Source organism: Aphelocoma coerulescens, chromosome 3 (assembly GCF_041296385.1).
Source record: "Aphelocoma coerulescens isolate FSJ_1873_10779 chromosome 3, UR_Acoe_1.0, whole genome shotgun sequence".
Classification (NCBI taxonomy): Eukaryota; Metazoa; Chordata; class Aves; order Passeriformes; family Corvidae; genus Aphelocoma; species Aphelocoma coerulescens.
Window position 1 is genome coordinate 117,978,099 of NC_091016.1, and position 12,265 is coordinate 117,990,363.

The 12,265-nt window shown below is 42.6% G+C and overlaps 1 protein-coding gene across 9 annotated transcripts in view; it reads left to right on the plus strand.

Moving 5' to 3' along the window:
• Positions 1-1,927: 1,927 nt before the first annotated feature.
• Positions 1,928-12,265, plus strand: part of KLHL29 (kelch like family member 29) — a 393,114-nt gene continuing 382,776 nt past the window's right edge. For 6 of the 9 annotated variants that reach the window (XM_069011679.1, XM_069011680.1, XM_069011681.1 and 3 more), the window contains exons 1-2: positions 1,928-2,145; positions 11,902-12,012. The gene's annotated coding sequence lies outside the window, so the exon portion shown is untranslated. Of the gene's footprint in view, positions 2,146-10,194; positions 10,259-11,901; positions 12,013-12,265 lie in introns of those variants that run through there. The other 3 variants (XM_069011688.1, XM_069011687.1, XM_069011682.1) reach the window with 2 other exon arrangements.

Consider the following 12,265-nt stretch of genomic DNA (forward strand, 5'->3'; position numbering starts at 1 on the left):
ATGCTAATTCTGAGTCGAACTAGTTTAGATCTAGAGTAAAGTCACTGAGGATCAAGAAATTATTTGAAATTCATTACCTGTAACTGAATGCAGAATCTGACCCTGTGTCAGCATTTGTAAATCAGGTATTTGACAAAATTTGATGGGAAAACTGAAGTCAAGATTTGAACTCTATCTTCCTGAAGTGAAAGAGTACGAAAGTACCCTCCTAAAATGAAAAATGAAGAAAATGGTCAGTATAATACACATATAGAGCTTCATAGCTTAAAAGTGCTGTCCAAATATTAGCTAAATCCTTACTATAAACCTGTGAGGCAGATAAGATGGAAGCACTTATGCTAAAAATAAATAAAACCTAGAACTGTCTCATATGACTGTAAGATTTTATTAAAAATAAACAGGGCTGGTTGGTATCCTTAACCTCAAGGTCACAAAACAAAGTACTAGGCACTGGAGGATAGCAGCAGAAGCCAGTACTCCAAAATCACTGTGTCTAATTAAGGATTCCAAAGAATCTCTGCTTTATGCTCTCTCCTGTCTCGAAGCATTCGCTGTGAGAACATTCAAATGCCACCGGGAGACTGACATGCTACTTGTTAGGTCAACAGTCCCATTGAGACTTCTTCTCATCGGCTTCGTCAGATTCTGGGTCAACTATATATGCTGGGCAAATAACACTGCACCAGGGCAAATAACAATGGGCAGGGCTCTCCTGCTCAAAAGGGAGAAAACCAAGGGGGAAAAATCCTGCGTGGAAATCAGAAGAGTGTGTCGTGTGTGCACGTGCTAAATAATTCAGATTTAAGCTGTTTTGAACTTCTGACCCTCACACTCCACTGTGATGTACAGGACTGGAGGTTTCAATGTTAATCCATGACATGTTAAAGACAAAAATGTATGGAGCCTGCCTGTTCCAGCGTGCGGCCATATTCAGCTAAAAGCATTCTAATATTAATGATGATGGCTGGGTTTAGAAATGTTTTAGTCCACTGCAATAATTTTCATTTGTTTATGAGGTTGGGAAGAGAGAAAGTGAAATTGCTCTGTTAGTGCTGCACCCTGCTTCCTCCAGGCGTTGGGCAGCGTGTGTCCCATTTCCAATAAAAACACGGATTTGCCTATTTCTGTGGCTTGTGTGCTTCCCTCCCTTCCCTTTGCTGGCATTTGGCACAACTGCCTTACTTCCAACACGTTTGAGCATAGATGCATTTTTTAACGGCAAAGTAAGGAGAAAAGAATTTGATTAAGCTTATTTTTATGCTTACAGGAAATACAAAAGACAAAGTGTTCTATGTTTAAAACTACAGCATATGCAGCTTGTGTGCACATCAGAGAGATCCCTACAAAGCAGCACACGCAGATACAAGATTATACAGAAGAGAGACAGATGCAGATTTCCACGCGGAAAATCTCTAGTGACTCCGAACGTGATGGATATTTAAAAAAAAAAAAAAAAATCGCGCTGTTGGGTAAGAATGGTAGCAACGTATTCCAACAGTCCTGCGGACTTGGAGAGGCCCGGGATCACGCCCTCGGGGACCGGTGATTTCATAAAGCGGAGCAGTATTTCTTTCCAAATACCCGCTACTTTCCCGCAGGCAGTGGGAGCGCGGTGACCTCTGGAACGCGCTGTCCCCCCGCACGGCCCCGCTGCGGGCCGAGGGCAGCGCTGGGGCTCCGGCGCCGCCCGCACCTGCGCCCGGCCGGGGAGCGCGGCGGGGCGGCCCCGCGGGGCGGCGGCGGCGGCGGGGCCGGGGCTCCCTCCATCCTCCCTGCCTCCCTCCCGCGGGGGCGGCGCGGCGGACGGGGCGGGCCGGACCGGGCTCCACCGCCTCCCGCCGCCGCCGTGATTGGCCCGGCCCGCCCCTCGCCCCGGCGCCCAGGCCGCCTCCCTCCCCGGCTAAAGCGGGCAGTAGGTGAGGGGAAGGCGGCCAGACGGGAGCATGGTCGCGGCTCCGCAGCAGCCTCCGCCGCCGCGCCGCGCCTCCCTGCCCGGCCTCCAGCGCGGCTCCCGGCGCCCGCAGCCGCGCGGGGCTCTGCGTTAGCGGCGGAGGCTGCGATGCACAAGCCGCCGCTGCCGCCTCCCGCCGCCGCGCATCCTCCCGCCGCCTGAGGACGCGGCCGCCTGCGCCCCCGCGGAGGGAGGTAAGCGGCGCGGCGGTGCCCTGCGCCCGCCGAGCCCCCGCCGCCGCCCGCCCGCCGCGCCGGGCATCGCGGGGCTGGGGCTGCCCTGCGCCTGCGCTCGCTGCCCGCATTAAAAACTTCCTGCGTGCCTCCCGCTGCCTGGGGGGTGCCGTGCGGGGGCCGGCGGGCCCTCAGAATGTTGCCGTGAAGGTTTGGGGTTTTTTCCAGGGTTTTTTCATCTTGGCGTGTGGATCTCCGCCCCCGCCGCACACGCACAACTTCAGGCGCTCGCTCGGGGAGCGGCGGCGGCCGCGCAATTGCCCCCCCCCCGCCCCAGTCCCGAGGGTGGCGGTGTCCCCGCGGACCCCCATCCTTCTGGGGGCGGCTGTCCCGGTGGATCCTCCATCCCATCCCTGGGCCCGCGCCCGGAGCTGCCGCGGAACTGCCTGGCATGGATCGGCGCGCACCCCGCAGGCAGCCTGCTTCCCTCCCTGCCTGCTTCCCAAGCGCCTCGGCCAGCCCCGTCCTCTCCCTGTGCCTGGCATGCATTCCGTTCCCCCTTCTTGCTTCTCCCCATCCCCACGCGTGATGCATACGAGGAACTTCTCGGCACAGTATTGCTTAAATATATATATATATATGTGTGTGTGTGTATTAAAGCACTTCGTACGATTCCCGTGCTGGTGACATGTCCTCGCCGGTGTGAGGTTTGTTTGGCTGCTGCTGTGCTTTTCCATTGATGCTTTCCTTTTTTTTTTTTTTTTTCCCCCTCTTTTTTTTTTTTCTTTTTCTTTTTTTTTCCCTGAGGGTTGTTTTCCTGTAACTTATCTACGAACACAACTGCTGCCTGGTGCCGTTCGGAGCACAGAGGTGCATCCCTTGGGTACCGGGTTTCAGAAGGTCTGGCTTAGGCTGGGAGGGAAAAGCTACTTTGTGTTTTGACATTGAGTGGATGTGGCGAGCTGTCCTTGTCGTGTGAGGATGCAGGTCCGTGGTCCCTGGAATTTTAGGTCCAGGTCCCTGTGCCTCCCCGGAGGGTGGAGAAAGGTCTGGAGCAAGGGACTTCTGGGGATGGATGGTGGTGCTTGTCTTACACTTCATAAACAGTGTGTGCTCATCGTCTTCAAGATTATTTTATTTTTCCTCCTCTGGTCTCATTTATTAAACTGAAAATATTCCTTGAACGTTGGAGACAGATTTATCTCCCCACCACAACCCAAAATTATGGAGCCCTGGTCGTGTAGTTGGCTGCTTATCTTTTGTTACTGTACATGAAAACTGCATAGAAAAAAATACATCATTCTGGTAACTAGATTAAGGGGGATTTAATCACTTTTCCATCAATGAAGGAAAAAGCCGTGCATGTTTGCTGCAGGCTTATTACTTGTTTAAATGGAAGATTATATAGAGCATATTTCCGATAAATGAAGAAACTTTCTTTTACCTGATAGTCTTGAAAACAACTGAGCAAGTGTGTGTGTGTGTGTGTGTGCAGGCACGTGAGAGTCTCTTGCACCCATTTAAACGTGTTTATCAGGCTCTTCTTTTGAGGGACTTTTAAAAACCCAAACTACTGTAGCTTTAAGGTGACTGCAGATAACAGTATTATTGTTTCTTATAATTAGCAATCTGCTGAAACTTTAAATCCTCCTTGAAAGATATGATCTATGTGAGAAAAGGGATATTGTTCCAGCAAGCTTTATTCTTTTTTTTTTATTATTGTTTGCCTCTAAACCAAAGCAACAGTGTGTCTGTTATTGTTGTATTCTGGTTTAAACTGCTAATGGTTTTATTTTTTTTCCCATGTGGAGAAAAATCAAGTACAGCAATATTTTACTCTGACATTTATCTGCGTCAAACTTTAGTTATGCTTGGGATTGTTTAATCTTCTCTGAATAGTGTTCAGGATTGTGGTTTTTTGTTTGTTTGTTCTGATAACCTGTTCTTACTGTGTGTATTTCTGGAAGTTGTCTTCAATTTAAGATGAAATATAGGAGCTATGCAAATAATTTAGTGACCCATCCAGAATAAGACTTAGTCTGCATGTGTAAACTATGCTTTTCATTGCCTTGTTTTGTGTAGCTGTTTTTTTTCATAACATCCATATTGATATTTCCTAATAATGCTTATGGTATTTTAATTGAAAATTAACATTTGGTGTTTGAGTAACTAACTCTTTGAAAATATGAGGGTATCACTATGATTTATTTAAAACTGGAAAGACATACTGTCATACCAAGTAGTTGTCTTGCAAGTAATGACCTGTAACACTTAAATTGGATGAATTTTTGTTCATGTTTATTTTGCTTACAATAAAGGGTCTTAAATGAACTCCGAAATACAAACTGGGCTCTTGGTCTCAAACTGCCTGAGTTTCCTGCATTTGTTGTCTTCAGTAGCTTATGAAATGTGTGCACAGTGTGTCAACCTTTCCCTTAACAACAAAACCTATGAGCAAATGTTCAGTGTGAATTATATTACCGAAATAAAATATTCTATAGTTGTCATGGTTACAAATAGAGGCAGGGTTACTGGTTTTCATCTGCATGCTGGGGAGGGGGGATCTAGTTTTGCCACTTTTTAATTACGTTTCTAATGAGTGATGGTCATACTTCAGGTACCCAATATATTAGATACATGGCACAATGAATTAGATTTTGTCACAGTCTTGCTGAAACGAAACAAAAAGTGGTGGTGTGCAGGAACAAACCCTTGTTCATTTGTTTTTTCGAAGCAGAAATCTTGAGGGAAGAAAGTAACCAGCTCTGTTTTGTCTCGGCTTCTAGATTAGCATGCTGCCAGTGTTGCTGCTCTTCTTCAAACAATAATAAAAAGTATATAGTGTGTATCTTGACTGGAAATCTTCTCAATCAAAGGAGAGGAAAGCATGGACCTAGGAATTAGATGTGATTTTTGGGTTTACTGAGCACTGTATTTGGTGCTATCACTTTTAGTGCCTGTTTGCGAGGAGAATTCATCATGCCCAGGTTTGCTGTGATAGTCTCTCTGGTGATGTTGCTCTGCTCCCATGCGTCCTCCTCTCCCAGGCTGCGATCCGTGGTGTTCCTGGGAGTCGCTTGGGTTTGGACTGCACTGGCAACCACCAGAATTGGGACCGTGACTATTTGCAGTTGTTGGCGCTTATCCCAGTGCTGTGTCTCTCCTTCTCTGTGCTCATCTGCAATTCAGTCTTGTCCATGCCTACTTGTTTTCCTGACCTTTTAATTTAGTTCCGATACCTGATGGACCCAGTTCTTCTGAAGCACAGAAGAAAAAAAAAGAAAATAAAAAATTAAGGGGCCAGAAAAAATTCTTTTTTCCTTCCCTTCTGCCTCTGTGTGCTGTGGTGGAAACTCACACACAGCATTAGGGTGGGAAAAGTACCCCATGATCTGGTAATGGAGAGAGAAATTCCAGGCTGTCCCATCTTGTTTAACCCTTGTAACTTGCATTATACCTCTTTTGTGCAATATATTTTTTTATCTTAAAACTCATTTGGAGTTTTCTGTTGCACTTTGAAGTTTTGGTCTCTCTTTAATATTTTGTTGAGTTTTTTATTCTCCCTTCTTTAGGTTGAGCATGGCCTTACTCAAGTTCTTGTAATGACTTGTCCACTAAACTCCATCGATCACTTGAATTTGCTGCCGTAGGCTATGGACCCAGGGAGCCCAGACAGCTGAGGGCCTGATCCCAAAGCTGCTCTATTTGCAGAGCCTCAACTTCATAGTGCAGCACTGAAGTCTACATCATTTTCAGATCACTAATTCTTTGTGCTGCAGTCGAGACTTGTAGCTAGCTAAAAATCTCAGCATGAGTTAGTGACTTACGTGGTCCTTCTGCCTTTTTTTTTTTTTTTTTCTCTCCAGATCTTATATTTTGCACAGTGTGCTGATTCAATGACCTTAAATATGACATAGTATCATTAGATTCTGTGATTTATTTGTGTATCTAATCACTTCCTTGATGTACTCACTTCTCTGCAGAAGAAAGTGTAAAACGTATATCCTAAAGCCCATGAACATACAGATTAGATGATGCTGGCTTGAATATACCTGCAGGTTAACTGAATAACTGCCTTAACCCTTTGTCACGTTTTAGAAAAATTTCTAGTTTTATGTTGGCTTATCCTGCGTGGGGAATGGTTTCAACATCCCTTTGTGCAGTTAACTCTTCCATAAAGTTGCTTGTAGGAAGGTGGAGCTCCTATTTGAAGGTTTAAGATGCTCTTCCCAAGAAGTAAACTGCCAACAGCAACTCCGAGTGTGAGGCTGTATGAAGCATAAACAGCTTTGACATCCTCCTGTCACTTCTGTGTTTCCTTTGTTACCAGAAGTACAAAGAACTCCTCCTCAGCTATAAAGAAAGACATTGAAAGGAAATAGATTAGAAATCTCTTACGGGAACGCCTTTCTGTCAGGTTTTTGCAAGTCAACAGAGCTTCCCAGGGTGTGAATATGCATCGTTTACCTGGTACAGTGAAACCAGACCTGGTGCAAGCGGTGCCCAGAAGCCTTCCCGGTGCTGTTGTTATGCAGCTAGTTACCTCTGAGCTGTCTTGACCATCTGATAAATGACGGTAACTGAATTCCTAGTCACACTCTTCCATAAATAATTTTATGTTGTGGATTACGATATGTGGAACATGGGACCATTTTGTCTAATTTTTATGTCCTGCTTTCTTTTTTTTTTTTTCTTTTTTTTTTAATCTATGATGCTTAGGTTTAGGTTTTCAGATATTCTCAACTTGGATTTTGGCCATAATTGGCATTAACATCAGAAAAACACAGGTTTTTTGTGGTCTTAAATTTCAGGTAGTGTATAGTGCTGGCTTGCAGTAATAATACTGATTCTGTGAAACAGTCTGAAACTACAGACAAAGACATTTTAAAATGAACTCAGTGTTCCTTTTGTAGCTTTCTGTGATTTGTGTTTTTGTTTAATTCACTGCCATCCATTACAATATGCTATGTGATGTGTGATGTTAAGTGCTGGGATTTCTGTTGAGGTTTGGTTTTTCTTGGGTCAGCCTCCAGTTTTAGAGCTCAACTCTACATAAGTACAGGTAGTATGCAGTTTGATTGGGAACCAGATTATATCTCAAGGTGTGCATTTGAACTTGTTCAGTTCAACAGTTTGCAAGAAAATCTGCCACTGATAAAATTCCTCTGCAACATTGCTGTTAACTAAAACCTGTTAAGTGTGCCTTGGCAGGAGTGCTTCTTGGACTGTCAGTGCAGTTGAGAGATACTGTGAAGAATCCTTCAAGTTGATACAGAGGTATCTGAGGCAATAACACTGTCTTGTAGCAGGACTCAAATTCAAGATCTGCCTAATTTGTTGAGCTGGACTCTATTCATATGTCTCTTCATATTTTTGAATCTTGGAGAAAGACTCATTATCAATATTCAATCCTGTCGTTTGTTTTTTCTTAAAAAGCCCCTCAAACAAATCCAAAAACCTCCATCCCAGAACCAAAGTCTGCATGACAGTGCAGACTTTAGAAATCCTGGGTTTAAAGTGTGATTTAAAGCCTTTTGCTTCAGACACTTCTTAAAGTCCATGCTGATGAGTAATTAATATTTAAATCGGGTAATTCTGCTCTAAGATATGCTTTGTCAGACCTTGTTGCAGGATTTTGGTTTTGGTCTGCAAAAGCAATGTTAGTAGATTTGCAATTGCAGCATGCTGTAGCTACTCAAAGAAAGGTTTCTTTTCTCAGTCTAAGGCTTAAATATGCTTTTTTCCTTAATTAGAGGGAGAATAATTTAAATGCTGTTAGTTTTTCCAGCCACAGGTAAACCTCAGATCAAAAGGAAAGGTGAAAGAGTTCAGGAAGTTCATTGCAATAATCACACAACATGGAATAACTTTAAAGTGGATGCAGCTGTGTTTACCTGTGCTTTGAAATATATATGTATTGCAAAGTTTGGTTGATTTGTAGCTTGTTGAGCACCTGAATTCATTAAATGATTCCTAACATATTGTATACTTCAGAAACTTCATTTTTCACTTTCTCTTGATTTTTATTGTCTCTTGCCTGCCAAGGGTGGAACAATGCCAAATTGGAACACTTCATATTACAAAATGTTGTCAGGTATATAAATGTCTGGAAAATACTTTTGAAACTATATGAAATGCTACAGAATCAAGCTAAGCAGTATCTTTTTGAGCTTATTCATTAACCCTTCATAAAGTTTGGAAAAGCAGTGGCAGAGAGGCTGCTAATGCTGTATGAAGTTTCTTATGTTTTAGTACAAGCAGTAGAGCACAAAAATAAACGTGTATAACCTATACACAATGAAATGGCTCCTTGACAGTGCCTGTATTCTTAAGTGTATCCTTAATATGGGATGGCTCAGCAGAGCTATTTAGCACGTTGCTGTTGCTTGGATTGTCAGGGCTAGGAACTCTGATGGCCATGGAAGTTGGTTCTTCTGATTGAGGTTTTGGTTTTTTACTTTTGCCCTCTTACTGAGTGGCTTTGTAGTAAAACGAGTTGGAGGCTATAAGGGATATCTCTGAAGGCTCTAGGAATGAAAGAAGGAAAAGGGTAGAAGAAATGCTTTTTCTAAAATTCTACTGGTAGTCACTGGAATAGGTAGAATTTTCTGGAAGGCTGAAATAAGTGGCTGCTTGATTATGAGATACTGGTTATATTTAAGGGTTGTATTTAAAAACTGGATCATATAATATTTTTATTTAAAAACTGGATCTGCTTCAAAGATGCAACTGTTTCTTTCTCATCCTCTCTTCTCAGTTGGGGATAGGAGTAGGTGCAACAAAGCTTAGCCAGGAGTTCCTAATGACAATGGACTGCTCTGCTTTCCCCCCAAACAACGGGTTTCTCCCCAGTTGTGCAAACAGCTTGATAGATTACATGTGAAAAGCCTCTATACTACCACAGACGCTTTGTAATCCATCCTACTTGGAGTAGAGAAATACCAGATACACTAAGGATATTGTGTGATGAGAGGTTATGAAAAATGCTGTGTCTTCCTGTAGAAGGGCACAAAAAGTGTGTGACTAACACTCCCAGGTCATCTCTGACAGACTAGCTAATAAAATGCAAGGCAAAATGTTAAATGTACTGCACTGCCCTCTTCATTATGCTATTTTTGGCTGATCATATGAGGAAAGTATGTATCATTTAAACAAAAGTCACTGCTCTGAGTGTCTTCCCTTCCTTCTCTCCCCCACATTGTTTCACATTTCTAAACATTGAGCATACCAATCAATATTCCATTAAGAGGAGAATTAACTTGGGAGAAGCTTGCATGTATTTGCATGTAGTAGCTTATTTCTTGGTCTGTGGCTTTGTGTTGCCTTTCCCCAGTGTCATATTTTCTTTTTTTTTTTTTTTTTAAGAACACTCCAAATATTTGTGCAATTACTTCTACTAGGGAGGTTTGCCGTGCCCCATCTTAATTTTATCAATATGAGTTGCTGGTAGAGGTGTCGGCAATGCCCTACTTGCAGGCAACATCAGTCAAATGTTTGTAGTTACCTTTTTGCTTCTGTTTTACAATAGCTGGGCATCAAGGTACGAGGCTTCAGATCAAATGTTGCCCCCGGTTACACACATGTAGTTAACAGAAGTCAATGTTGCATAGGCACAAATGAAAGTTGGGTTTGATCTTTGGTGAGTTAACTCTTATCTCTTTTACACTGTTGCTAGTCTGGATTTTCTGCAGGCTGGATTGAATGCCCCTTCTCAAATTCAGAATTCATGAGGCTTTGGCTGTCTCTGCCAATGTTTTATTCCTTATGGTCTTTGTATGAGACTGAAAGTAAAAACCACCTGCTTGCTTTCTGAGGTCTGAGCCTTAAGACTGCAAACAAATGTAATGAGATGTGATTAAAAGCTGCCTGTAGCACATAAGAGCGTGGGTTGTGGCTGCGTGGGACCTCCTGGGGAATCTCTCAGTTGATCTTGATGTGTGAATTGTCACAAGAGCTGCTGAACTGTAGACCAAATCCTGATCTAGTTAACACCTGTGGAGCTGACATATTCCAATATGTATCTGATGTTGCACAGTGCTTCTCTACCCTGAGGAACAAATCACTTGTGAAATTCAACTGTGAAGGTCTTGAGGTCGAAGAAAAAGTCTGCAAATCTCAGTAGATGACAGCAAATGTAAGAGAGGGGGAAGGAAATACTTGCTAGTCTCTGGTTTGTACAGTCTAGGTGCTTCAATACCTTTTCTTCTTTCCCCTCAGTTCTTTATTATATAAAATGGGCCAAATTTGTCCTTGGCCCAGATCTGTGCAGTCAAATGAAGTTACATTTGGTACCCTGAAGACATTAGATAAATGTTCTACCCATTCTTTAAGTTTATTGAATGTCCAAAAGTAAAGCCTACTTCCTAGTACATTTTTCCTTTTTGGAAGAAAAATGTGTAGTTTTATGACTAAACTTCTGGGCAGTTAGAGTTTTGCAACATCACAACCTTGTCTCTCTGGGAACAAAAAGGCAATGGGAAGTTGTGGCCAATATTTGAGTTATTTGTAGGAGATAAAAACAGAGCATGAAATGGTATAGGAATTAAGGAAATAATAAGGCTTGCCTGAAGTCCGTAAAATGTGAGATTGACTTGAAAAGTGGTATTTGGATACAGAACTGCAGCCAAAGATGAAGAGGAGAATTGTGATTGCTGTAATACTCTTTATTCTGGTTTATTTGTTTTTTCCCCTGTCTCAAAGAGAAATTTTGGAAGTCCATTTGTGTGTGTGTGTTGGGTATGTTCTTGCTAAAAAAGAAATTGAAGTGAGTTTTCCTTAAATTCACTGTTTCAATATCACACTTGAACAGTTCACAGCAGCATCCTTCAAGCCTTCTAAAAACTATTCTTAGACAAATATTGTTGTTGCAGTAGCTAAGTTATTGAAGTATGGCATTTCAAGACTAATATAAGTGAAAAAAACCCCCAACCTTTGTGTCATGCTGGCATCTTTATTCAAAGAACTGTGTACAGCTGCAGTGCTCTGATGGCAGAGTTAAGGTAGCCTGGGCTGGAGATCAAGAATGACACCCAGTTGGGTCAGGTTGAGAAGCTTAAAACACTAATTTATGATGGAAGTGCAGGTGCAGCTTGAGCCCAGGCATCTCCTTCATGAGGCGATGGTTAACCAGGGCATCATCAGGCACTCATCTGGAGAAGCCGGGGGGCTGCTGTGACTTCTGCTGTATGTAATCTGTGTGGAAGTCCTTGTTAACCATTTCCTTCCTATTTGTAGGCTGCACTGTTTATCAGGCAGTTATTCAACTTTAGGAAAATGTGAGCAGGCTCAGATTTCCTCAAGATATTTACTAAAATGACATCACATATGACTTATTATAAGTCTTTTCCTGTCTAAATATTAGATTCTAATTTTACAAGGTATCGGTTCATGGCTTTTAGTAGACCAGTAATCTCTTGTATTTGACTATAGCCACTTCAGGGTTGGCTTAAGAGGATAGCTCTACCCTAGAAACAAAGCATGAACCCCTTATCTTTTTATATAAAAAAGATTGGAAATTTAACAACAATCAGAACCATTCAGCCTTGGGACATCTTCTTGATTAGAAAATTGAAAGATAAAAAAACCCAAGATCAGCCACCAGGATAAGATCCAAGAAATATCAGTGCTTGCTTTACCTAGATAATGTTACTTTTAATTTTAGGCAAAAATTTAGGATTAATGGATGGGTATTGTGTGTATAACTATTACATGCACAAATAGAGCATTTAATCTTGGCTTGCTCTATGTAATAAAACAAATGTTTCACTGTATCTGCAGTCAATGTCCAGAGATCCTTGCAAGAATGATGATCGTGAAGCTCATACAGGAGAACACCATGTGACAGCATTGCTATGTGAAACCCATGGCCTCTGTCTTCAGAAAGAAATGGTAAATGTAACTCTGAATCTCTGTGTGGGCTGTTAGCAAAAAAAGAACTTGGAACTAAAAACTGATCTTAGCCAAGCCCCAGAGCAGGCTCTAAGCATTGGTATCTGACCTGTCTGCCACTAGAGAGGGAAGGAGCTCTATACAGAGCAGGGATGCAGGACTTGGATAAAGGCATGTGTCAAATAAATGAGTGGGTTTTGACAGTTTTTTGTTTTTCTTTGAGGGCATGAATGTTAAATCATATAATTTTTTT